At 53.3% G+C, this 19230-nt stretch overlaps 54 non-coding genes across 54 annotated transcripts; 27 read left to right on the forward strand and 27 right to left on the reverse strand.

Moving 5' to 3' along the window:
- Positions 1-514: 514 nt before the first annotated feature.
- Positions 515-587, reverse strand: Trnar-acg. Its single transcript has one exon. It is a non-coding gene; the product is annotated as a tRNA-Arg (tRNA).
- A 445-nt stretch (positions 588-1032) lies between these two features.
- Trnai-uau lies at positions 1033-1124 on the forward strand. Its single transcript is given in 2 exon segments — positions 1033-1070; positions 1089-1124. It is a non-coding gene; the product is annotated as a tRNA-Ile (tRNA).
- A 112-nt stretch (positions 1125-1236) lies between these two features.
- Positions 1237-1308, forward strand: Trnad-guc. The gene has a single exon. It is a non-coding gene; the product is annotated as a tRNA-Asp (tRNA).
- Positions 1309-1541: 233 nt separating this feature from the next.
- On the reverse strand, positions 1542-1613 carry Trnam-cau. The gene has a single exon. It is a non-coding gene; the product is annotated as a tRNA-Met (tRNA).
- A 274-nt stretch (positions 1614-1887) lies between these two features.
- Trnar-acg lies at positions 1888-1960 on the reverse strand. Its single transcript has one exon. It is a non-coding gene; the product is annotated as a tRNA-Arg (tRNA).
- A 445-nt stretch (positions 1961-2405) lies between these two features.
- Positions 2406-2497, forward strand: Trnai-uau. Its single transcript is given in 2 exon segments — positions 2406-2443; positions 2462-2497. It is a non-coding gene; the product is annotated as a tRNA-Ile (tRNA).
- A 112-nt stretch (positions 2498-2609) lies between these two features.
- Trnad-guc lies at positions 2610-2681 on the forward strand. The gene has a single exon. It is a non-coding gene; the product is annotated as a tRNA-Asp (tRNA).
- A 233-nt stretch (positions 2682-2914) lies between these two features.
- Positions 2915-2986, reverse strand: Trnam-cau. The gene has a single exon. It is a non-coding gene; the product is annotated as a tRNA-Met (tRNA).
- Positions 2987-3260: 274 nt separating this feature from the next.
- Positions 3261-3333, reverse strand: Trnar-acg. The gene has a single exon. It is a non-coding gene; the product is annotated as a tRNA-Arg (tRNA).
- A 445-nt stretch (positions 3334-3778) lies between these two features.
- On the forward strand, positions 3779-3870 carry Trnai-uau. Its single transcript is given in 2 exon segments — positions 3779-3816; positions 3835-3870. It is a non-coding gene; the product is annotated as a tRNA-Ile (tRNA).
- A 112-nt stretch (positions 3871-3982) lies between these two features.
- Trnad-guc lies at positions 3983-4054 on the forward strand. Its single transcript has one exon. It is a non-coding gene; the product is annotated as a tRNA-Asp (tRNA).
- A 233-nt stretch (positions 4055-4287) lies between these two features.
- Positions 4288-4359, reverse strand: Trnam-cau. Its single transcript has one exon. It is a non-coding gene; the product is annotated as a tRNA-Met (tRNA).
- A 274-nt stretch (positions 4360-4633) lies between these two features.
- On the reverse strand, positions 4634-4706 carry Trnar-acg. Its single transcript has one exon. It is a non-coding gene; the product is annotated as a tRNA-Arg (tRNA).
- Positions 4707-5151: 445 nt separating this feature from the next.
- On the forward strand, positions 5152-5243 carry Trnai-uau. Its single transcript is given in 2 exon segments — positions 5152-5189; positions 5208-5243. It is a non-coding gene; the product is annotated as a tRNA-Ile (tRNA).
- Positions 5244-5355: 112 nt separating this feature from the next.
- On the forward strand, positions 5356-5427 carry Trnad-guc. Its single transcript has one exon. It is a non-coding gene; the product is annotated as a tRNA-Asp (tRNA).
- Positions 5428-5660: 233 nt separating this feature from the next.
- On the reverse strand, positions 5661-5732 carry Trnam-cau. Its single transcript has one exon. It is a non-coding gene; the product is annotated as a tRNA-Met (tRNA).
- A 274-nt stretch (positions 5733-6006) lies between these two features.
- On the reverse strand, positions 6007-6079 carry Trnar-acg. The gene has a single exon. It is a non-coding gene; the product is annotated as a tRNA-Arg (tRNA).
- A 445-nt stretch (positions 6080-6524) lies between these two features.
- Trnai-uau lies at positions 6525-6616 on the forward strand. The gene is given in 2 exon segments: positions 6525-6562; positions 6581-6616. It is a non-coding gene; the product is annotated as a tRNA-Ile (tRNA).
- Positions 6617-6728: 112 nt separating this feature from the next.
- On the forward strand, positions 6729-6800 carry Trnad-guc. The gene has a single exon. It is a non-coding gene; the product is annotated as a tRNA-Asp (tRNA).
- A 233-nt stretch (positions 6801-7033) lies between these two features.
- Positions 7034-7105, reverse strand: Trnam-cau. Its single transcript has one exon. It is a non-coding gene; the product is annotated as a tRNA-Met (tRNA).
- Positions 7106-7379: 274 nt separating this feature from the next.
- Positions 7380-7452, reverse strand: Trnar-acg. Its single transcript has one exon. It is a non-coding gene; the product is annotated as a tRNA-Arg (tRNA).
- Positions 7453-7897: 445 nt separating this feature from the next.
- Trnai-uau lies at positions 7898-7989 on the forward strand. The gene is given in 2 exon segments: positions 7898-7935; positions 7954-7989. It is a non-coding gene; the product is annotated as a tRNA-Ile (tRNA).
- Positions 7990-8101: 112 nt separating this feature from the next.
- Positions 8102-8173, forward strand: Trnad-guc. The gene has a single exon. It is a non-coding gene; the product is annotated as a tRNA-Asp (tRNA).
- Positions 8174-8406: 233 nt separating this feature from the next.
- Positions 8407-8478, reverse strand: Trnam-cau. Its single transcript has one exon. It is a non-coding gene; the product is annotated as a tRNA-Met (tRNA).
- A 274-nt stretch (positions 8479-8752) lies between these two features.
- Positions 8753-8825, reverse strand: Trnar-acg. The gene has a single exon. It is a non-coding gene; the product is annotated as a tRNA-Arg (tRNA).
- A 445-nt stretch (positions 8826-9270) lies between these two features.
- On the forward strand, positions 9271-9362 carry Trnai-uau. Its single transcript is given in 2 exon segments — positions 9271-9308; positions 9327-9362. It is a non-coding gene; the product is annotated as a tRNA-Ile (tRNA).
- Positions 9363-9779: 417 nt separating this feature from the next.
- Positions 9780-9851, reverse strand: Trnam-cau. The gene has a single exon. It is a non-coding gene; the product is annotated as a tRNA-Met (tRNA).
- Positions 9852-10125: 274 nt separating this feature from the next.
- Positions 10126-10198, reverse strand: Trnar-acg. The gene has a single exon. It is a non-coding gene; the product is annotated as a tRNA-Arg (tRNA).
- A 446-nt stretch (positions 10199-10644) lies between these two features.
- Trnai-uau lies at positions 10645-10736 on the forward strand. The gene is given in 2 exon segments: positions 10645-10682; positions 10701-10736. It is a non-coding gene; the product is annotated as a tRNA-Ile (tRNA).
- Positions 10737-10848: 112 nt separating this feature from the next.
- Trnad-guc lies at positions 10849-10920 on the forward strand. Its single transcript has one exon. It is a non-coding gene; the product is annotated as a tRNA-Asp (tRNA).
- A 233-nt stretch (positions 10921-11153) lies between these two features.
- On the reverse strand, positions 11154-11225 carry Trnam-cau. Its single transcript has one exon. It is a non-coding gene; the product is annotated as a tRNA-Met (tRNA).
- A 274-nt stretch (positions 11226-11499) lies between these two features.
- Trnar-acg lies at positions 11500-11572 on the reverse strand. The gene has a single exon. It is a non-coding gene; the product is annotated as a tRNA-Arg (tRNA).
- Positions 11573-12017: 445 nt separating this feature from the next.
- Positions 12018-12109, forward strand: Trnai-uau. Its single transcript is given in 2 exon segments — positions 12018-12055; positions 12074-12109. It is a non-coding gene; the product is annotated as a tRNA-Ile (tRNA).
- A 112-nt stretch (positions 12110-12221) lies between these two features.
- On the forward strand, positions 12222-12293 carry Trnad-guc. Its single transcript has one exon. It is a non-coding gene; the product is annotated as a tRNA-Asp (tRNA).
- Positions 12294-12526: 233 nt separating this feature from the next.
- Positions 12527-12598, reverse strand: Trnam-cau. The gene has a single exon. It is a non-coding gene; the product is annotated as a tRNA-Met (tRNA).
- A 274-nt stretch (positions 12599-12872) lies between these two features.
- Positions 12873-12945, reverse strand: Trnar-acg. Its single transcript has one exon. It is a non-coding gene; the product is annotated as a tRNA-Arg (tRNA).
- Positions 12946-13390: 445 nt separating this feature from the next.
- Trnai-uau lies at positions 13391-13482 on the forward strand. Its single transcript is given in 2 exon segments — positions 13391-13428; positions 13447-13482. It is a non-coding gene; the product is annotated as a tRNA-Ile (tRNA).
- Positions 13483-13594: 112 nt separating this feature from the next.
- Positions 13595-13666, forward strand: Trnad-guc. Its single transcript has one exon. It is a non-coding gene; the product is annotated as a tRNA-Asp (tRNA).
- Positions 13667-13899: 233 nt separating this feature from the next.
- On the reverse strand, positions 13900-13971 carry Trnam-cau. The gene has a single exon. It is a non-coding gene; the product is annotated as a tRNA-Met (tRNA).
- Positions 13972-14245: 274 nt separating this feature from the next.
- Trnar-acg lies at positions 14246-14318 on the reverse strand. Its single transcript has one exon. It is a non-coding gene; the product is annotated as a tRNA-Arg (tRNA).
- Positions 14319-14763: 445 nt separating this feature from the next.
- On the forward strand, positions 14764-14855 carry Trnai-uau. Its single transcript is given in 2 exon segments — positions 14764-14801; positions 14820-14855. It is a non-coding gene; the product is annotated as a tRNA-Ile (tRNA).
- Positions 14856-14967: 112 nt separating this feature from the next.
- Positions 14968-15039, forward strand: Trnad-guc. Its single transcript has one exon. It is a non-coding gene; the product is annotated as a tRNA-Asp (tRNA).
- A 233-nt stretch (positions 15040-15272) lies between these two features.
- Trnam-cau lies at positions 15273-15344 on the reverse strand. The gene has a single exon. It is a non-coding gene; the product is annotated as a tRNA-Met (tRNA).
- A 274-nt stretch (positions 15345-15618) lies between these two features.
- On the reverse strand, positions 15619-15691 carry Trnar-acg. Its single transcript has one exon. It is a non-coding gene; the product is annotated as a tRNA-Arg (tRNA).
- Positions 15692-16136: 445 nt separating this feature from the next.
- On the forward strand, positions 16137-16228 carry Trnai-uau. Its single transcript is given in 2 exon segments — positions 16137-16174; positions 16193-16228. It is a non-coding gene; the product is annotated as a tRNA-Ile (tRNA).
- Positions 16229-16340: 112 nt separating this feature from the next.
- On the forward strand, positions 16341-16412 carry Trnad-guc. The gene has a single exon. It is a non-coding gene; the product is annotated as a tRNA-Asp (tRNA).
- Positions 16413-16645: 233 nt separating this feature from the next.
- Positions 16646-16717, reverse strand: Trnam-cau. Its single transcript has one exon. It is a non-coding gene; the product is annotated as a tRNA-Met (tRNA).
- A 274-nt stretch (positions 16718-16991) lies between these two features.
- On the reverse strand, positions 16992-17064 carry Trnar-acg. The gene has a single exon. It is a non-coding gene; the product is annotated as a tRNA-Arg (tRNA).
- Positions 17065-17509: 445 nt separating this feature from the next.
- On the forward strand, positions 17510-17601 carry Trnai-uau. The gene is given in 2 exon segments: positions 17510-17547; positions 17566-17601. It is a non-coding gene; the product is annotated as a tRNA-Ile (tRNA).
- Positions 17602-17713: 112 nt separating this feature from the next.
- On the forward strand, positions 17714-17785 carry Trnad-guc. The gene has a single exon. It is a non-coding gene; the product is annotated as a tRNA-Asp (tRNA).
- Positions 17786-18018: 233 nt separating this feature from the next.
- Positions 18019-18090, reverse strand: Trnam-cau. The gene has a single exon. It is a non-coding gene; the product is annotated as a tRNA-Met (tRNA).
- A 274-nt stretch (positions 18091-18364) lies between these two features.
- Trnar-acg lies at positions 18365-18437 on the reverse strand. The gene has a single exon. It is a non-coding gene; the product is annotated as a tRNA-Arg (tRNA).
- Positions 18438-18882: 445 nt separating this feature from the next.
- Trnai-uau lies at positions 18883-18974 on the forward strand. The gene is given in 2 exon segments: positions 18883-18920; positions 18939-18974. It is a non-coding gene; the product is annotated as a tRNA-Ile (tRNA).
- Positions 18975-19086: 112 nt separating this feature from the next.
- Positions 19087-19158, forward strand: Trnad-guc. Its single transcript has one exon. It is a non-coding gene; the product is annotated as a tRNA-Asp (tRNA).
- The last annotated feature ends 72 nt before the right edge of the window (positions 19159-19230 follow it).

Raw genomic sequence — 19230 nt, forward strand, 5'->3', positions numbered from 1 at the left:
AATGTAATTGCTAAAAAATCGTAAGAAAGTCTGCGTCTTAGGAAGTGTTTCTCGTATTCTGCACACGACGTCGTCGTTTCACAACTCACAGGGTTTGCTGTCGACGCTGAATCAGCGCACCCCAAGATTAATGATCGAGCTCGAAGCACCCAAGAAAAAGAATAATTTTAGCAGAGCGGGGTTTCGATCCACGGACCTCTGGGTTATGGGCCCAGCACGCTTCCACTGCGCCACTCTGCTGTGCGGAAAGAGGCGCGCTCTTCGGAGCGTGACATGGGACACTTGGAAAAGCGTTGTCTGCGTCGCCTACCGTTTAATTAACTGTGTAGCATCTCCCAGCTTGACTTGTCTCGACTTTGCTCGACTGACGCTACGCTGACGCTTGCACCAAGCGATATTTACCGCGATCGTCTCGAGATGCAGCTGCGAGATGCTCAGGATTAACATTGCACTCCACGAAGGTGGAGACATTCGAATGCACTGCCTAGCTACGCGCCCGCAACTAACAAAATGCCGACCCTGCCAGGATTCGAACCTGGAATCTTCCGATCCGTAGTCAGACGCGTTATCCGTTGCGCCACAGGGCCACCGTTCGCGTTTTCTGCTACGAGGCGGGTGCACATCGCAAAGCAACGTGTTCTCCGTGGCTCGGCAATTGCATGCCATCCACTGACAACGTCGGCGCGGCCACTCTGGTCTTCCGCACTCTGCAGGGAGCTGCCACCAAGGAAGGCATCTCTCCTCCAGCTGCTCGGCCACGGAGCGCCTGCACAGCTTAGAGCTTGCCACACATCTGCCGTCGCTGTTGGACAGGTAGCGGAATGCCAGGCGCCCGTTTTTTTGCATTTTTTCGGTGATGACAAGCGGTTGACATGCTTGTAAGTGTAGCATATAAAACAAGAATCGTGTGAAGCATTCGTAGACAGGTGCTAAAGTCGTAGTATGGCCGCAGGTGACGGTCGTATGACGGGTCTGTAGCCACAACAGGTTGGCATCAAAGTGAATACCGCTAACTGTAAGCACTCTGCTGTAGCCCCAGTGGCGCAATTGGTTAGCGCACGGTACTTATAAGGCAGTAGCCGTGAGCAATGCCGGGGTTGTGAGTTCGAGCCTCACCTGGGGCATACTTTTATTTCGTAGCAGCTGACTATGGAAGCATCGGGACGCTAGATTTGAGATGTATCACGTACCTGAGAGACCATAAATGTGCGTGCACTGCAGTCAACGACCGCGTGTTCCTCGGTAGTATAGTGGTTAGTACCCCCGCCTGTCACGCGGGACACCGGGGTTCGATTCCCCGCCGGGGAGATGCGATTTTTATATCGCGAAGGTTGCACGTGTGGCCCGAAAAAGCATTACCGTTGTGATCAAGGAATGTAATTGCTAAAAAATCGTAAGAAAGTCTGCGTCTTAGGAAGTGTTTCTCGTATTCTGCACACGACGTCGTCGTTTCACAACTCACAGGGTTTGCTGTCGACGCTGAATCAGCGCACCCCAAGATTAATGATCGAGCTCGAAGCACCCAAGAAAAAGAATAATTTTAGCAGAGCGTGGTTTCGATCCACGGACCTCTGGGTTATGGGCCCAGCACGCTTCCACTGCGCCACTCTGCTGTGCGGAAAGAGGCGCGCTCTTCGGAGCGTGACATGGGACACTTGGAAAAGCGTTGTCTGCGTCGCCTACCGTTTAATTAACTGTGTAGCATCTCCCAGCTTGACTTGTCTCGACTTTGCTCGACTGACGCTACGCTGACGCTTGCACCAAGCGATATTTACCGCGATCGTCTCGAGATGCAGCTGCGAGATGCTCAGGATTAACATTGCACTCCACGAAGGTGGAGACATTCGAATGCACTGCCTAGCTACGCGCCCGCAACTAACAAAATGCCGACCCTGCCAGGATTCGAACCTGGAATCTTCCGATCCGTAGTCAGACGCGTTATCCGTTGCGCCACAGGGCCACCGTTCGCGTTTTCTGCTACGAGGCGGGTGCACATCGCAAAGCAACGTGTTCTCCGTGGCTCGGCAATTGCATGCCATCCACTGACAACGTCGGCGCGGCCACTCTGGTCTTCCGCACTCTGCAGGGAGCTGCCACCAAGGAAGGCATCTCTCCTCCAGCTGCTCGGCCACGGAGCGCCTGCACAGCTTAGAGCTTGCCACACATCTGCCGTCGCTGTTGGACAGGTAGCGGAATGCCAGGCGCCCGTTTTTTTGCATTTTTTCGGTGATGACAAGCGGTTGACATGCTTGTAAGTGTAGCATATAAAACAAGAATCGTGTGAAGCATTCGTAGACAGGTGCTAAAGTCGTAGTATGGCCGCAGGTGACGGTCGTATGACGGGTCTGTAGCCACAACAGGTTGGCATCAAAGTGAATACCGCTAACTGTAAGCACTCTGCTGTAGCCCCAGTGGCGCAATTGGTTAGCGCACGGTACTTATAAGGCAGTAGCCGTGAGCAATGCCGGGGTTGTGAGTTCGAGCCTCACCTGGGGCATACTTTTATTTCGTAGCAGCTGACTATGGAAGCATCGGGACGCTAGATTTGAGATGTATCACGTACCTGAGAGACCATAAATGTGCGTGCACTGCAGTCAACGACCGCGTGTTCCTCGGTAGTATAGTGGTTAGTACCCCCGCCTGTCACGCGGGACACCGGGGTTCGATTCCCCGCCGGGGAGATGCGATTTTTATATCGCGAAGGTTGCACGTGTGGCCCGAAAAAGCATTACCGTTGTGATCAAGGAATGTAATTGCTAAAAAATCGTAAGAAAGTCTGCGTCTTAGGAAGTGTTTCTCGTATTCTGCACACGACGTCGTCGTTTCACAACTCACAGGGTTTGCTGTCGACGCTGAATCAGCGCACCCCAAGATTAATGATCGAGCTCGAAGCACCCAAGAAAAAGAATAATTTTAGCAGAGCGTGGTTTCGATCCACGGACCTCTGGGTTATGGGCCCAGCACGCTTCCACTGCGCCACTCTGCTGTGCGGAGAGAAGCGCGCTCTTCGGTGCGTGACATGGGACACTTGGAAAAGCGTTGTCTGCGTCGCCTACCGTTTAATTAACTGTGTAGCATCTCCCAGCTTGACTTGTCTCGACTTTGCTCGACTGACGCTACGCTGACGCTTGCACCAAGCGATATTTACCGCGATCGTCTCGAGATGCAGCTGCGAGATGCTCAGGATTAACATTGCACTCCACGAAGGTGGAGACATTCGAATGCACTGCCTAGCTACGCGCCCGCAACTAACAAAATGCCGACCCTGCCAGGATTCGAACCTGGAATCTTCTGATCCGTAGTCAGACGCGTTATCCGTTGCGCCACAGGGCCACCGTTCGCGTTTTCTGCTACGAGGCGGATGCACATCGCAAAGCAACGTGTTCTCCGTGGCTCGGCAATTGCATGCCATCCACTGACAACGTCGGCGCGGCCACTCTGGTCTTCCGCACTCTGCAGGGAGCTGCCACCAAGGAAGGCATCTCTCCTCCAGCTGCTCGGCCACGGAGCGCCTGCACAGCTTAGAGCTTGCCACACATCTGCCGTCGCTGTTGGACAGGTAGCGGAATGCCAGGCGCCCGTTTTTTTGCATTTTTTCGGTGATGACAAGCGGTTGACATGCTTGTAAGTGTAGCATATAAAACAAGAATCGTGTGAAGCATTCGTAGACAGGTGCTAAAGTCGTAGTATGGCCGCAGGTGACGGTCGTATGACGGGTCTGTAGCCACAACAGGTTGGCATCAAAGTGAATACCGCTAACTGTAAGCACTGTGCTGTAGCCCCAGTGGCGCAATTGGTTAGCGCACGGTACTTATAAGGCAGTAGCCGTGAGCAATGCCGGGGTTGTGAGTTCGAGCCTCACCTGGGGCATACTTTTATTTCGTAGCAGCTGACTATGGAAGCATCGGGACGCTAGATTTGAGATGTATCACGTACCTGAGAGACCATAAATGTGCGTGCACTGCAGTCAACGACCGCGTGTTCCTCGGTAGTATAGTGGTTAGTATCCCCGCCTGTCACGCGGGAGACCGGGGTTCGATTCCCCGCCGGGGAGATGCGATTTTTATATCGCGAAGGTTGCACGTGTGGCCCGAAAAAGCATTACCGTTGTGATCAAGGAATGTAATTGCTAAAAAATCGTAAGAAAGTCTGCGTCTTAGGAAGTGTTTCTCGTATTCTGCACACGACGTCGTCGTTTCACAACTCACAGGGTTTGCTGTCGACGCTGAATCAGCGCACCCCAAGATTAATGATCGAGCTCGAAGCACCCAAGAAAAAGAATAATTTTAGCAGAGCGTGGTTTCGATCCACGGACCTCTGGGTTATGGGCCCAGCACGCTTCCACTGCGCCACTCTGCTGTGCGGAGAGAAGCGCGCTCTTCGGTGCGTGACATGGGACACTTGGAAAAGCGTTGTCTGCGTCGCCTACCGTTTAATTAACTGTGTAGCATCTCCCAGCTTGACTTGTCTCGACTTTGCTCGACTGACGCTACGCTGACGCTTGCACCAAGCGATATTTACCGCGATCGTCTCGAGATGCAGCTGCGAGATGCTCAGGATTAACATTGCACTCCACGAAGGTGGAGACATTCGAATGCACTGCCTAGCTACGCGCCCGCAACTAACAAAATGCCGACCCTGCCAGGATTCGAACCTGGAATCTTCTGATCCGTAGTCAGACGCGTTATCCGTTGCGCCACAGGGCCACCGTTCGCGTTTTCTGCTACGAGGCGGGTGCACATCGCAAAGCAACGTGTTCTCCGTGGCTCGGCAATTGCATGCCATCCACTGACAACGTCGGCGCGGCCACTCTGGTCTTCCGCACTCTGCAGGGAGCTGCCACCAAGGAAGGCATCTCTCCTCCAGCTGCTCGGCCACGGAGCGCCTGCACAGCTTAGAGCTTGCCACACATCTGCCGTCGCTGTTGGACAGGTAGCGGAATGCCAGGCGCCCGTTTTTTTGCATTTTTTCGGTGATGACAAGCGGTTGACATGCTTGTAAGTGTAGCATATAAAACAAGAATCGTGTGAAGCATTCGTAGACAGGTGCTAAAGTCGTAGTATGGCCGCAGGTGACGGTCGTATGACGGGTCTGTAGCCACAACAGGTTGGCATCAAAGTGAATACCGCTAACTGTAAGCACTGTGCTGTAGCCCCAGTGGCGCAATTGGTTAGCGCACGGTACTTATAAGGCAGTAGCCGTGAGCAATGCCGGGGTTGTGAGTTCGAGCCTCACCTGGGGCATACTTTTATTTCGTAGCAGCTGACTATGGAAGCATCGGGACGCTAGATTTGAGATGTATCACGTACCTGAGAGACCATAAATGTGCGTGCACTGCAGTCAACGACCGCGTGTTCCTCGGTAGTATAGTGGTTAGTATCCCCGCCTGTCACGCGGGAGACCGGGGTTCGATTCCCCGCCGGGGAGATGCGATTTTTATATCGCGAAGGTTGCACGTGTGGCCCGAAAAAGCATTACCGTTGTGATCAAGGAATGTAATTGCTAAAAAATCGTAAGAAAGTCTGCGTCTTAGGAAGTGTTTCTCGTATTCTGCACACGACGTCGTCGTTTCACAACTCACAGGGTTTGCTGTCGACGCTGAATCAGCGCACCCCAAGATTAATGATCGAGCTCGAAGCACCCAAGAAAAAGAATAATTTTAGCAGAGCGTGGTTTCGATCCACGGACCTCTGGGTTATGGGCCCAGCACGCTTCCACTGCGCCACTCTGCTGTGCGGAGAGAAGCGCGCTCTTCGGTGCGTGACATGGGACACTTGGAAAAGCGTTGTCTGCGTCGCCTACCGTTTAATTAACTGTGTAGCATCTCCCAGCTTGACTTGTCTCGACTTTGCTCGACTGACGCTACGCTGACGCTTGCACCAAGCGATATTTACCGCGATCGTCTCGAGATGCAGCTGCGAGATGCTCAGGATTAACATTGCACTCCACGAAGGTGGAGACATTCGAATGCACTGCCTAGCTACGCGCCCGCAACTAACAAAATGCCGACCCTGCCAGGATTCGAACCTGGAATCTTCTGATCCGTAGTCAGACGCGTTATCCGTTGCGCCACAGGGCCACCGTTCGCGTTTTCTGCTACGAGGCGGGTGCACATCGCAAAGCAACGTGTTCTCCGTGGCTCGGCAATTGCATGCCATCCACTGACAACGTCGGCGCGGCCACTCTGGTCTTCCGCACTCTGCAGGGAGCTGCCACCAAGGAAGGCATCTCTCCTCCAGCTGCTCGGCCACGGAGCGCCTGCACAGCTTAGAGCTTGCCACACATCTGCCGTCGCTGTTGGACAGGTAGCGGAATGCCAGGCGCCCGTTTTTTTGCATTTTTTCGGTGATGACAAGCGGTTGACATGCTTGTAAGTGTAGCATATAAAACAAGAATCGTGTGAAGCATTCGTAGACAGGTGCTAAAGTCGTAGTATGGCCGCAGGTGACGGTCGTATGACGGGTCTGTAGCCACAACAGGTTGGCATCAAAGTGAATACCGCTAACTGTAAGCACTGTGCTGTAGCCCCAGTGGCGCAATTGGTTAGCGCACGGTACTTATAAGGCAGTAGCCGTGAGCAATGCCGGGGTTGTGAGTTCGAGCCTCACCTGGGGCATACTTTTATTTCGTAGCAGCTGACTATGGAAGCATCGGGACGCTAGATTTGAGATGTATCACGTACCTGAGAGACCATAAATGTGCGTGCACTGCAGTCAACGACCGCGTGTTCCTCGGTAGTATAGTGGTTAGTATCCCCGCCTGTCACGCGGGAGACCGGGGTTCGATTCCCCGCCGGGGAGATGCGATTTTTATATCGCGAAGGTTGCACGTGTGGCCCGAAAAAGCATTACCGTTGTGATCAAGGAATGTAATTGCTAAAAAATCGTAAGAAAGTCTGCGTCTTAGGAAGTGTTTCTCGTATTCTGCACACGACGTCGTCGTTTCACAACTCACAGGGTTTGCTGTCGACGCTGAATCAGCGCACCCCAAGATTAATGATCGAGCTCGAAGCACCCAAGAAAAAGAATAATTTTAGCAGAGCGTGGTTTCGATCCACGGACCTCTGGGTTATGGGCCCAGCACGCTTCCACTGCGCCACTCTGCTGTGCGGAGAGAAGCGCGCTCTTCGGTGCGTGACATGGGACACTTGGAAAAGCGTTGTCTGCGTCGCCTACCGTTTAATTAACTGTGTAGCATCTCCCAGCTTGACTTGTCTCGACTTTGCTCGACTGACGCTACGCTGACGCTTGCACCAAGCGATATTTACCGCGATCGTCTCGAGATGCAGCTGCGAGATGCTCAGGATTAACATTGCACTCCACGAAGGTGGAGACATTCGAATGCACTGCCTAGCTACGCGCCCGCAACTAACAAAATGCCGACCCTGCCAGGATTCGAACCTGGAATCTTCTGATCCGTAGTCAGACGCGTTATCCGTTGCGCCACAGGGCCACCGTTCGCGTTTTCTGCTACGAGGCGGGTGCACATCGCAAAGCAACGTGTTCTCCGTGGCTCGGCAATTGCATGCCATCCACTGACAACGTCGGCGCGGCCACTCTGGTCTTCCGCACTCTGCAGGGAGCTGCCACCAAGGAAGGCATCTCTCCTCCAGCTGCTCGGCCACGGAGCGCCTGCACAGCTTAGAGCTTGCCACACATCTGCCGTCGCTGTTGGACAGGTAGCGGAATGCCAGGCGCCCGTTTTTTTGCATTTTTTCGGTGATGACAAGCGGTTGACATGCTTGTAAGTGTAGCATATAAAACAAGAATCGTGTGAAGCATTCGTAGACAGGTGCTAAAGTCGTAGTATGGCCGCAGGTGACGGTCGTATGACGGGTCTGTAGCCACAACAGGTTGGCATCAAAGTGAATACCGCTAACTGTAAGCACTCTGCTGTAGCCCCAGTGGCGCAATTGGTTAGCGCACGGTACTTATAAGGCAGTAGCCGTGAGCAATGCCGGGGTTGTGAGTTCGAGCCTCACCTGGGGCATACTTTTATTTCGTAGCAGCTGACTATGGAAGCATCGGGACGCTAGATTTGAGATGTATCACGTACCTGAGAGACCATAAATGTGCGTGCACTGCAGTCAACGACCGCGTGTTCCTCGGTAGTATAGTGGTTAGTATCCCCGCCTGTCACGCGGGAGACCGGGGTTCGATTCCCCGCCGGGGAGATGCGATTTTTATATCGCGAAGGTTGCACGTGTGGCCCGAAAAAGCATTACCGTTGTGATCAAGGAATGTAATTGCTAAAAAATCGTAAGAAAGTCTGCGTCTTAGGAAGTGTTTCTCGTATTCTGCACACGACGTCGTCGTTTCACAACTCACAGGGTTTGCTGTCGACGCTGAATCAGCGCACCCCAAGATTAATGATCGAGCTCGAAGCACCCAAGAAAAAGAATAATTTTAGCAGAGCGTGGTTTCGATCCACGGACCTCTGGGTTATGGGCCCAGCACGCTTCCACTGCGCCACTCTGCTGTGCGGAGAGAAGCGCGCTCTTCGGTGCGTGACATGGGACACTTGGAAAAGCGTTGTCTGCGTCGCCTACCGTTTAATTAACTGTGTAGCATCTCCCAGCTTGACTTGTCTCGACTTTGCTCGACTGACGCTACGCTGACGCTTGCACCAAGCGATATTTACCGCGATCGTCTCGAGATGCAGCTGCGAGATGCTCAGGATTAACATTGCACTCCACGAAGGTGGAGACATTCGAATGCACTGCCTAGCTACGCGCCCGCAACTAACAAAATGCCGACCCTGCCAGGATTCGAACCTGGAATCTTCTGATCCGTAGTCAGACGCGTTATCCGTTGCGCCACAGGGCCACCGTTCGCGTTTTCTGCTACGAGGCGGGTGCACATCGCAAAGCAACGTGTTCTCCGTGGCTCGGCAATTGCATGCCATCCACTGACAACGTCGGCGCGGCCACTCTGGTCTTCCGCACTCTGCAGGGAGCTGCCACCAAGGAAGGCATCTCTCCTCCAGCTGCTCGGCCACGGAGCGCCTGCACAGCTTAGAGCTTGCCACACATCTGCCGTCGCTGTTGGACAGGTAGCGGAATGCCAGGCGCCCGTTTTTTTGCATTTTTTCGGTGATGACAAGCGGTTGACATGCTTTTAAGTGTAGCATATAAAACAAGAATCGTGTGAAGCATTCGTAGACAGGTGCTAAAGTCGTAGTATGGCCGCAGGTGACGGTCGTATGACGGGTCTGTAGCCACAACAGGTTGGCATCAAAGTGAATACCGCTAACTGTAAGCACTGTGCTGTAGCCCCAGTGGCGCAATTGGTTAGCGCACGGTACTTATAAGGCAGTAGCCGTGAGCAATGCCGGGGTTGTGAGTTCGAGCCTCACCTGGGGCATACTTTTATTTCGTAGCAGCTGACTATGGAAGCATCGGGACGCTAGATTTGAGATGTATCACGTACCTGAGAGACCATAAATGTGCGTGCACTGCAGTCAACGACCGCGTGTTCCTCGGTAGTATAGTGGTTAGTATCCCCGCCTGTCACGCGGGAGACCGGTTTTCGATTCCCCGCCGGGGAGATGCGATTTTTATATCGCGAAGGTTGCACGTGTGGCCCGAAAAAGCATTACCGTTGTGATCAAGGAATGTAATTGCTAAAAAATCGTAAGAAAGTCTGCGTCTTAGGAAGTGTTTCTCGTATTCTGCACACGACGTCGTCGTTTCACAACTCACAGGGTTTGCTGTCGACGCTGAATCAGCGCACCCCAAGATTAATGATCGAGCTCGAAGCACCCAAGAAAAAGAATAATTTTAGCAGAGCGTGGTTTCGATCCACGGACCTCTGGGTTATGGGCCCAGCACGCTTCCACTGCGCCACTCTGCTGTGCGGAAAGAGGCGCGCTCTTCGGAGCGTGACATGGGACACTTGGAAAAGCGTTGTCTGCGTCGCCTACCGTTTAATTAACTGTGTAGCATCTCCCAGCTTGACTTGTCTCGACTTTGCTCGACTGACGCTACGCTGACGCTTGCACCAAGCGATATTTACCGCGATCGTCTCGAGATGCAGCTGCGAGATGCTCAGGATTAACATTGCACTCCACGAAGGTGGAGACATTCGAATGCACTGCCTAGCTACGCGCCCGCAACTAACAAAATGCCGACCCTGCCAGGATTCGAACCTGGAATCTTCCGATCCGTAGTCAGACGCGTTATCCGTTGCGCCACAGGGCCACCGTTCGCGTTTTCTGCTACGAGGCGGGTGCACATCGCAAAGCAACGTGTTCTCCGTGGCTCGGCAATTGCATGCCATCCACTGACAACGTCGGCGCGGCCACTCTGGTCTTCCGCACTCTGCAGGGAGCTGCCACCAAGGAAGGCATCTCTCCTCCAGCTGCTCGGCCACGGAGCGCCTGCACAGCTTAGAGCTTGCCACACATCTGCCGTCGCTGTTGGACAGGTAGCGGAATGCCAGGCGCCCGTTTTTTTTGCATTTTTTCGGTGATGACAAGCGGTTGACATGCTTGTAAGTGTAGCATATAAAACAAGAATCGTGTGAAGCATTCGTAGACAGGTGCTAAAGTCGTAGTATGGCCGCAGGTGACGGTCGTATGACGGGTCTGTAGCCACAACAGGTTGGCATCAAAGTGAATACCGCTAACTGTAAGCACTCTGCTGTAGCCCCAGTGGCGCAATTGGTTAGCGCACGGTACTTATAAGGCAGTAGCCGTGAGCAATGCCGGGGTTGTGAGTTCGAGCCTCACCTGGGGCATACTTTTATTTCGTAGCAGCTGACTATGGAAGCATCGGGACGCTAGATTTGAGATGTATCACGTACCTGAGAGACCATAAATGTGCGTGCACTGCAGTCAACGACCGCGTGTTCCTCGGTAGTATAGTGGTTAGTACCCCCGCCTGTCACGCGGGACACCGGGGTTCGATTCCCCGCCGGGGAGATGCGATTTTTATATCGCGAAGGTTGCACGTGTGGCCCGAAAAAGCATTACCGTTGTGATCAAGGAATGTAATTGCTAAAAAATCGTAAGAAAGTCTGCGTCTTAGGAAGTGTTTCTCGTATTCTGCACACGACGTCGTCGTTTCACAACTCACAGGGTTTGCTGTCGACGCTGAATCAGCGCACCCCAAGATTAATGATCGAGCTCGAAGCACCCAAGAAAAAGAATAATTTTAGCAGAGCGTGGTTTCGATCCACGGACCTCTGGGTTATGGGCCCAGCACGCTTCCACTGCGCCACTCTGCTGTGCGGAAAGAGGCGCGCTCTTCGGAGCGTGACATGGGACACTTGGAAAAGCGTTGTCTGCGTCGCCTACCGTTTAATTAACTGTGTAGCATCTCCCAGCTTGACTTGTCTCGACTTTGCTCGACTGACGCTACGCTGACGCTTGCACCAAGCGATATTTACCGCGATCGTCTCGAGATGCAGCTGCGAGATGCTCAGGATTAACATTGCACTCCACGAAGGTGGAGACATTCGAATGCACTGCCTAGCTACGCGCCCGCAACTAACAAAATGCCGACCCTGCCAGGATTCGAACCTGGAATCTTCCGATCCGTAGTCAGACGCGTTATCCGTTGCGCCACAGGGCCACCGTTCGCGTTTTCTGCTACGAGGCGGGTGCACATCGCAAAGCAACGTGTTCTCCGTGGCTCGGCAATTGCATGCCATCCACTGACAACGTCGGCGCGGCCACTCTGGTCTTCCGCACTCTGCAGGGAGCTGCCACCAAGGAAGGCATCTCTCCTCCAGCTGCTCGGCCACGGAGCGCCTGCACAGCTTAGAGCTTGCCACACATCTGCCGTCGCTGTTGGACAGGTAGCGGAATGCCAGGCGCCCGTTTTTTTGCATTTTTTCGGTGATGACAAGCGGTTGACATGCTTGTAAGTGTAGCATATAAAACAAGAATCGTGTGAAGCATTCGTAGACAGGTGCTAAAGTCGTAGTATGGCCGCAGGTGACGGTCGTATGACGGGTCTGTAGCCACAACAGGTTGGCATCAAAGTGAATACCGCTAACTGTAAGCACTCTGCTGTAGCCCCAGTGGCGCAATTGGTTAGCGCACGGTACTTATAAGGCAGTAGCCGTGAGCAATGCCGGGGTTGTGAGTTCGAGCCTCACCTGGGGCATACTTTTATTTCGTAGCAGCTGACTATGGAAGCATCGGGACGCTAGATTTGAGATGTATCACGTACCTGAGAGACCATAAATGTGCGTGCACTGCAGTCAACGACCGCGTGTTCCTCGGTAGTATAGTGGTTAGTACCCCCGCCTGTCACGCGGGACACCGGGGTTCGATTCCCCGCCGGGGAGATGCGATTTTTATATCGCGAAGGTTGCACGTGTGGCCCGAAAAAGCATTACCGTTGTGATCAAGGAATGTAATTGCTAAAAAATCGTAAGAAAGTCTGCGTCTTAGGAAGTGTTTCTCGTATTCTGCACACGACGTCGTCGTTTCACAACTCACAGGGTTTGCTGTCGACGCTGAATCAGCGCACCCCAAGATTAATGATCGAGCTCGAAGCACCCAAGAAAAAGAATAATTTTAGCAGAGCGTGGTTTCGATCCACGGACCTCTGGGTTATGGGCCCAGCACGCTTCCACTGCGCCACTCTGCTGTGCGGAGAGAAGCGCGCTCTTCGGTGCGTGACATGGGACACTTGGAAAAGCGTTGTCTGCGTCGCCTACCGTTTAATTAACTGTGTAGCATCTCCCAGCTTGACTTGTCTCGACTTTGCTCGACTGACGCTACGCTGACGCTTGCACCAAGCGATATTTACCGCGATCGTCTCGAGATGCAGCTGCGAGATGCTCAGGATTAACATTGCACTCCACGAAGGTGGAGACATTCGAATGCACTGCCTAGCTACGCGCCCGCAACTAACAAAATGCCGACCCTGCCAGGATTCGAACCTGGAATCTTCTGATCCGTAGTCAGACGCGTTATCCGTTGCGCCACAGGGCCACCGTTCGCGTTTTCTGCTACGAGGCGGGTGCACATCGCAAAGCAACGTGTTCTCCGTGGCTCGGCAATTGCATGCCATCCACTGACAACGTCGGCGCGGCCACTCTGGTCTTCCGCACTCTGCAGGGAGCTGCCACCAAGGAAGGCATCTCTCCTCCAGCTGCTCGGCCACGGAGCGCCTGCACAGCTTAGAGCTTGCCACACATCTGCCGTCGCTGTTGGACAGGTAGCGGAATGCCAGGCGCCCGTTTTTTTGCATTTTTTCGGTGATGACAAGCGGTTGACATGCTTGTAAGTGTAGCATATAAAACAAGAATCGTGTGAAGCATTCGTAGACAGGTGCTAAAGTCGTAGTATGGCCGCAGGTGACGGTCGTATGACGGGTCTGTAGCCACAACAGGTTGGCATCAAAGTGAATACCGCTAACTGTAAGCACTCTGCTGTAGCCCCAGTGGCGCAATTGGTTAGCGCACGGTACTTATAAGGCAGTAGCCGTGAGCAATGCCGGGGTTGTGAGTTCGAGCCTCACCTGGGGCATACTTTTATTTCGTAGCAGCTGACTATGGAAGCATCGGGACGCTAGATTTGAGATGTATCACGTACCTGAGAGACCATAAATGTGCGTGCACTGCAGTCAACGACCGCGTGTTCCTCGGTAGTATAGTGGTTAGTACCCCCGCCTGTCACGCGGGACACCGGGGTTCGATTCCCCGCCGGGGAGATGCGATTTTTATATCGCGAAGGTTGCACGTGTGGCCCGAAAAAGCATTACCGTTGTGATCAAGGAATGTAATTGCTAAAAAATCGTAAGAAAGTCTGCGTCTTAGGAAGTGTTTCTCGTATTCTGCACACGACGTCGTCGTTTCACAACTCACAGGGTTTGCTGTCGACGCTGAATCAGCGCACCCCAAGATTAATGATCGAGCTCGAAGCACCCAAGAAAAAGAATAATTTTAGCAGAGCGTGGTTTCGATCCACGGACCTCTGGGTTATGGGCCCAGCACGCTTCCACTGCGCCACTCTGCTGTGCGGAGAGAAGCGCGCTCTTCGGTGCGTGACATGGGACACTTGGAAAAGCGTTGTCTGCGTCGCCTACCGTTTAATTAACTGTGTAGCATCTCCCAGCTTGACTTGTCTCGACTTTGCTCGACTGACGCTACGCTGACGCTTGCACCAAGCGATATTTACCGCGATCGTCTCGAGATGCAGCTGCGAGATGCTCAGGATTAACATTGCACTCCACGAAGGTGGAGACATTCGAATGCACTGCCTAGCTACGCGCCCGCAACTAACAAAATGCCGACCCTGCCAGGATTCGAACCTGGAATCTTCCGATCCGTAGTCAGACGCGTTATCCGTTGCGCCACAGGGCCACCGTTCGCGTTTTCTGCTACGAGGCGGGTGCACATCGCAAAGCAACGTGTTCTCCGTGGCTCGGCAATTGCATGCCATCCACTGACAACGTCGGCGCGGCCACTCTGGTCTTCCGCACTCTGCAGGGAGCTGCCACCAAGGAAGGCATCTCTCCTCCAGCTGCTCGGCCACGGAGCGCCTGCACAGCTTAGAGCTTGCCACACATCTGCCGTCGCTGTTGGACAGGTAGCGGAATGCCAGGCGCCCGTTTTTTTGCATTTTTTCGGTGATGACAAGCGGTTGACATGCTTGTAAGTGTAGCATATAAAACAAGAATCGTGTGAAGCATTCGTAGACAGGTGCTAAAGTCGTAGTATGGCCGCAGGTGACGGTCGTATGACGGGTCTGTAGCCACAACAGGTTGGCATCAAAGTGAATACCGCTAACTGTAAGCACTCTGCTGTAGCCCCAGTGGCGCAATTGGTTAGCGCACGGTACTTATAAGGCAGTAGCCGTGAGCAATGCCGGGGTTGTGAGTTCGAGCCTCACCTGGGGCATACTTTTATTTCGTAGCAGCTGACTATGGAAGCATCGGGACGCTAGATTTGAGATGTATCACGTACCTGAGAGACCATAAATGTGCGTGCACTGCAGTCAACGACCGCGTGTTCCTCGGTAGTATAGTGGTTAGTACCCCCGCCTGTCACGCGGGACACCGGGGTTCGATTCCCCGCCGGGGAGATGCGATTTTTATATCGCGAAGGTTGCACGTGTGGCCCGAAAAAGCATTACCGTTGTGATCAAGGAATGTAATTGCTAAAAAATCGTAAGAAAGTCTGCGTCTTAGGAAGTGTTTCTCGTATTCTGCACACGACGTCGTCGTTTCACAACTCACAGGGTTTGCTGTCGACGCTGAATCAGCGCACCCCAAGATTAATGATCGAGCTCGAAGCACCCAAGAAAAAGAATAATTTTAGCAGAGCGTGGTTTCGATCCACGGACCTCTGGGTTATGGGCCCAGCACGCTTCCACTGCGCCACTCTGCTGTGCGGAGAGAAGCGCGCTCTTCGGTGCGTGACATGGGACACTTGGAAAAGCGTTGTCTGCGTCGCCTACCGTTTAATTAACTGTGTAGCATCTCCCAGCTTGACTTGTCTCGACTTTGCTCGACTGACGCTACGCTGACGCTTGCACCAAGCGATATTTACCGCGATCGTCTCGAGATGCAGCTGCGAGATGCTCAGGATTAACATTGCACTCCACGAAGGTGGAGACATTCGAATGCACTGCCTAGCTACGCGCCCGCAACTAACAAAATGCCGACCCTGCCAGGATTCGAACCTGGAATCTTCTGATCCGTAGTCAGACGCGTTATCCGTTGCGCCACAGGGCCACCGTTCGCGTTTTCTGCTACGAGGCGGGTGCACATCGCAAAGCAACGTGTTCTCCGTGGCTCGGCAATTGCATGCCATCCACTGACAACGTCGGCGCGGCCACTCTGGTCTTCCGCACTCTGCAGGGAGCTGCCACCAAGGAAGGCATCTCTCCTCCAGCTGCTCGGCCACGGAGCGCCTGCACAGCTTAGAGCTTGCCACACATCTGCCGTCGCTGTTGGACAGGTAGCGGAATGCCAGGCGCCCGTTTTTTTGCATTTTTTCGGTGATGACAAGCGGTTGACATGCTTGTAAGTGTAGCATATAAAACAAGAATCGTGTGAAGCATTCGTAGACAGGTGCTAAAGTCGTAGTATGGCCGCAGGTGACGGTCGTATGACGGGTCTGTAGCCACAACAGGTTGGCATCAAAGTGAATACCGCTAACTGGAAGCACTCTGCTGTAGCCCCAGTGGCGCAATTGGTTAGCGCACGGTACTTATAAGGCAGTAGCCGTGAGCAATGCCGGGGTTGTGAGTTCGAGCCTCACCTGGGGCATACTTTTATTTCGTAGCAGCTGACTATGGAAGCATCGGGACGCTAGATTTGAGATGTATCACGTACCTGAGAGACCATAAATGTGCGTGCACTGCAGTCAACGACCGCGTGTTCCTCGGTAGTATAGTGGTTAGTACCCCCGCCTGTCACGCGGGACACCGGGGTTCGATTCCCCGCCGGGGAGATGCGATTTTTATATCGCGAAGGTTGCACGTGTGGCCCGAAAAAGCATTACCGTTGTGATCAAGGAATGTAATTGCTAAAAAATCGTAAGAAAGTCTGCGTCTTAGGAAGTGTTTCTCGTATTCTGCACACGACGTCGTCGTTTCACAACTCACAGGGTTTGCTGTCGACGCTGAATCAGCGCACCCCAAGATTAATGATCGAGCTCGAAGCACCCAAGAAAAAGAATAATTTTAGCAGAGCGTGGTTTCGATCCACGGACCTCTGGGTTATGGGCCCAGCACGCTTCCACTGCGCCACTCTGCTGTGCGGAGAGAAGCGCGCTCTTCGGTGCGTGACATGGGACACTTGGAAAAGCGTTGTCTGCGTCGCCTACCGTTTAATTAACTGTGTAGCATCTCCCAGCTTGACTTGTCTCGACTTTGCTCGACTGACGCTACGCTGACGCTTGCACCAAGCGATATTTACCGCGATCGTCTCGAGATGCAGCTGCGAGATGCTCAGGATTAACATTGCACTCCACGAAGGTGGAGACATTCGAATGCACTGCCTAGCTACGCGCCCGCAACTAACAAAATGCCGACCCTGCCAGGATTCGAACCTGGAATCTTCTGATCCGTAGTCAGACGCGTTATCCGTTGCGCCACAGGGCCACCGTTCGCGTTTTCTGCTACGAGGCGGGTGCACATCGCAAAGCAACGTGTTCTCCGTGGCTCGGCAATTGCATGCCATCCACTGACAACGTCGGCGCGGCCACTCTGGTCTTCCGCACTCTGCAGGGAGCTGCCACCAAGGAAGGCATCTCTCCTCCAGCTGCTCGGCCACGGAGCGCCTGCACAGCTTAGAGCTTGCCACACATCTGCCGTCGCTGTTGGACAGGTAGCGGAATGCCAGGCGCCCGTTTTTTTGCATTTTTTCGGTGATGACAAGCGGTTGACATGCTTGTAAGTGTAGCATATAAAACAAGAATCGTGTGAAGCATTCGTAGACAGGTGCTAAAGTCGTAGTATGGCCGCAGGTGACGGTCGTATGACGGGTCTGTAGCCACAACAGGTTGGCATCAAAGTGAATACCGCTAACTGTAAGCACTCTGCTGTAGCCCCAGTGGCGCAATTGGTTAGCGCACGGTACTTATAAGGCAGTAGCCGTGAGCAATGCCGGGGTTGTGAGTTCGAACCTCACCTGGGGCATACTTTTATTTCGTAGCAGCTGACTATGGAAGCATCGGGACGCTAGATTTGAGATGTATCACGTACCTGAGAGACCATAAATGTGCGTGCACTGCAGTCAACGACCGCGTGTTCCTCGGTAGTATAGTGGTTAGTATCCCCGCCTGTCACGCGGGAGACCGGGGTTCGATTCCCCGCCGGGGAGATGCGATTTTTATATCGCGAAGGTTGCACGTGTGGCCCGAAAAAGCATTACCGTTGTGATCAAGGAATGTAATTGCTAAAAAATCGTAAGAAAGTCTGCGTCTTAGGAAGTGTTTCTCGTATTCTGCACACGACGTCGTCGTTTCACAACTCACAGGGTTTGCTGTCGACGCTGAATCAGCGCACCCCAAGATTAATGATCGAGCTCGAAGCACCCAAGAAAAAGAATAATTTTAGCAGAGCGTGGTTTCGATCCACGGACCTCTGGGTTATGGGCCCAGCACGCTTCCACTGCGCCACTCTGCTGTGCGGAGAGAAGCGCGCTCTTCGGTGCGTGACATGGGACACTTGGAAAAGCGTTGTCTGCGTCGCCTACCGTTTAATTAACTGTGTAGCATCTCCCAGCTTGACTTGTCTCGACTTTGCTCGACTGACGCTACGCTGACGCTTGCACCAAGCGATATTTACCGCGATCGTCTCGAGATGCAGCTGCGAGATGCTCAGGATTAACATTGCACTCCACGAAGGTGGAGACATTCGAATGCACTGCCTAGCTACGCGCCCGCAACTAACAAAATGCCGACCCTGCCAGGATTCGAACCTGGAATCTTCTGATCCGTAGTCAGACGCGTTATCCGTTGCGCCACAGGGCCACCGTTCGCGTTTTCTGCTACGAGGCGGGTGCACATCGCAAAGCAACGTGTTCTCCGTGGCTCGGCAATTGCATGCCATCCACTGACAACGTCGGCGCGGCCACTCTGGTCTTCCGCACTCTGCAGGGAGCTGCCACCAAGGAAGGCATCTCTCCTCCAGCTGCTCGGCCACGGAGCGCCTGCACAGCTTAGAGCTTGCCACACATCTGCCGTCGCTGTTGGACAGGTAGCGGAATGCCAGGCGCCCGTTTTTTTGCATTTTTTCGGTGATGACAAGCGGTTGACATGCTTGTAAGTGTAGCATATAAAACAAGAATCGTGTGAAGCATTCGTAGACAGGTGCTAAAGTCGTAGTATGGCCGCAGGTGACGGTCGTATGACGGGTCTGTAGCCACAACAGGTTGGCATCAAAGTGAATACCGCTAACTGTAAGCACTCTGCTGTAGCCCCAGTGGCGCAATTGGTTAGCGCACGGTACTTATAAGGCAGTAGCCGTGAGCAATGCCGGGGTTGTGAGTTCGAGCCTCACCTGGGGCATACTTTTATTTCGTAGCAGCTGACTATGGAAGCATCGGGACGCTAGATTTGAGATGTATCACGTACCTGAGAGACCATAAATGTGCGTGCACTGCAGTCAACGACCGCGTGTTCCTCGGTAGTATAGTGGTTAGTACCCCCGCCTGTCACGCGGGACACCGGGGTTCGATTCCCCGCCGGGGAGATGCGATTTTTATATCGCGAAGGTTGCACGTGTGGCCCGAAAAAGCATTACCGTTGTGATCAAGGAATGTAA

The sequence above is a fragment of the Schistocerca piceifrons genome, unplaced genomic scaffold, assembly GCF_021461385.2.
Source record: "Schistocerca piceifrons isolate TAMUIC-IGC-003096 unplaced genomic scaffold, iqSchPice1.1 HiC_scaffold_1684, whole genome shotgun sequence".
NCBI classification, from domain to species: domain Eukaryota; kingdom Metazoa; phylum Arthropoda; class Insecta; order Orthoptera; family Acrididae; genus Schistocerca; species Schistocerca piceifrons.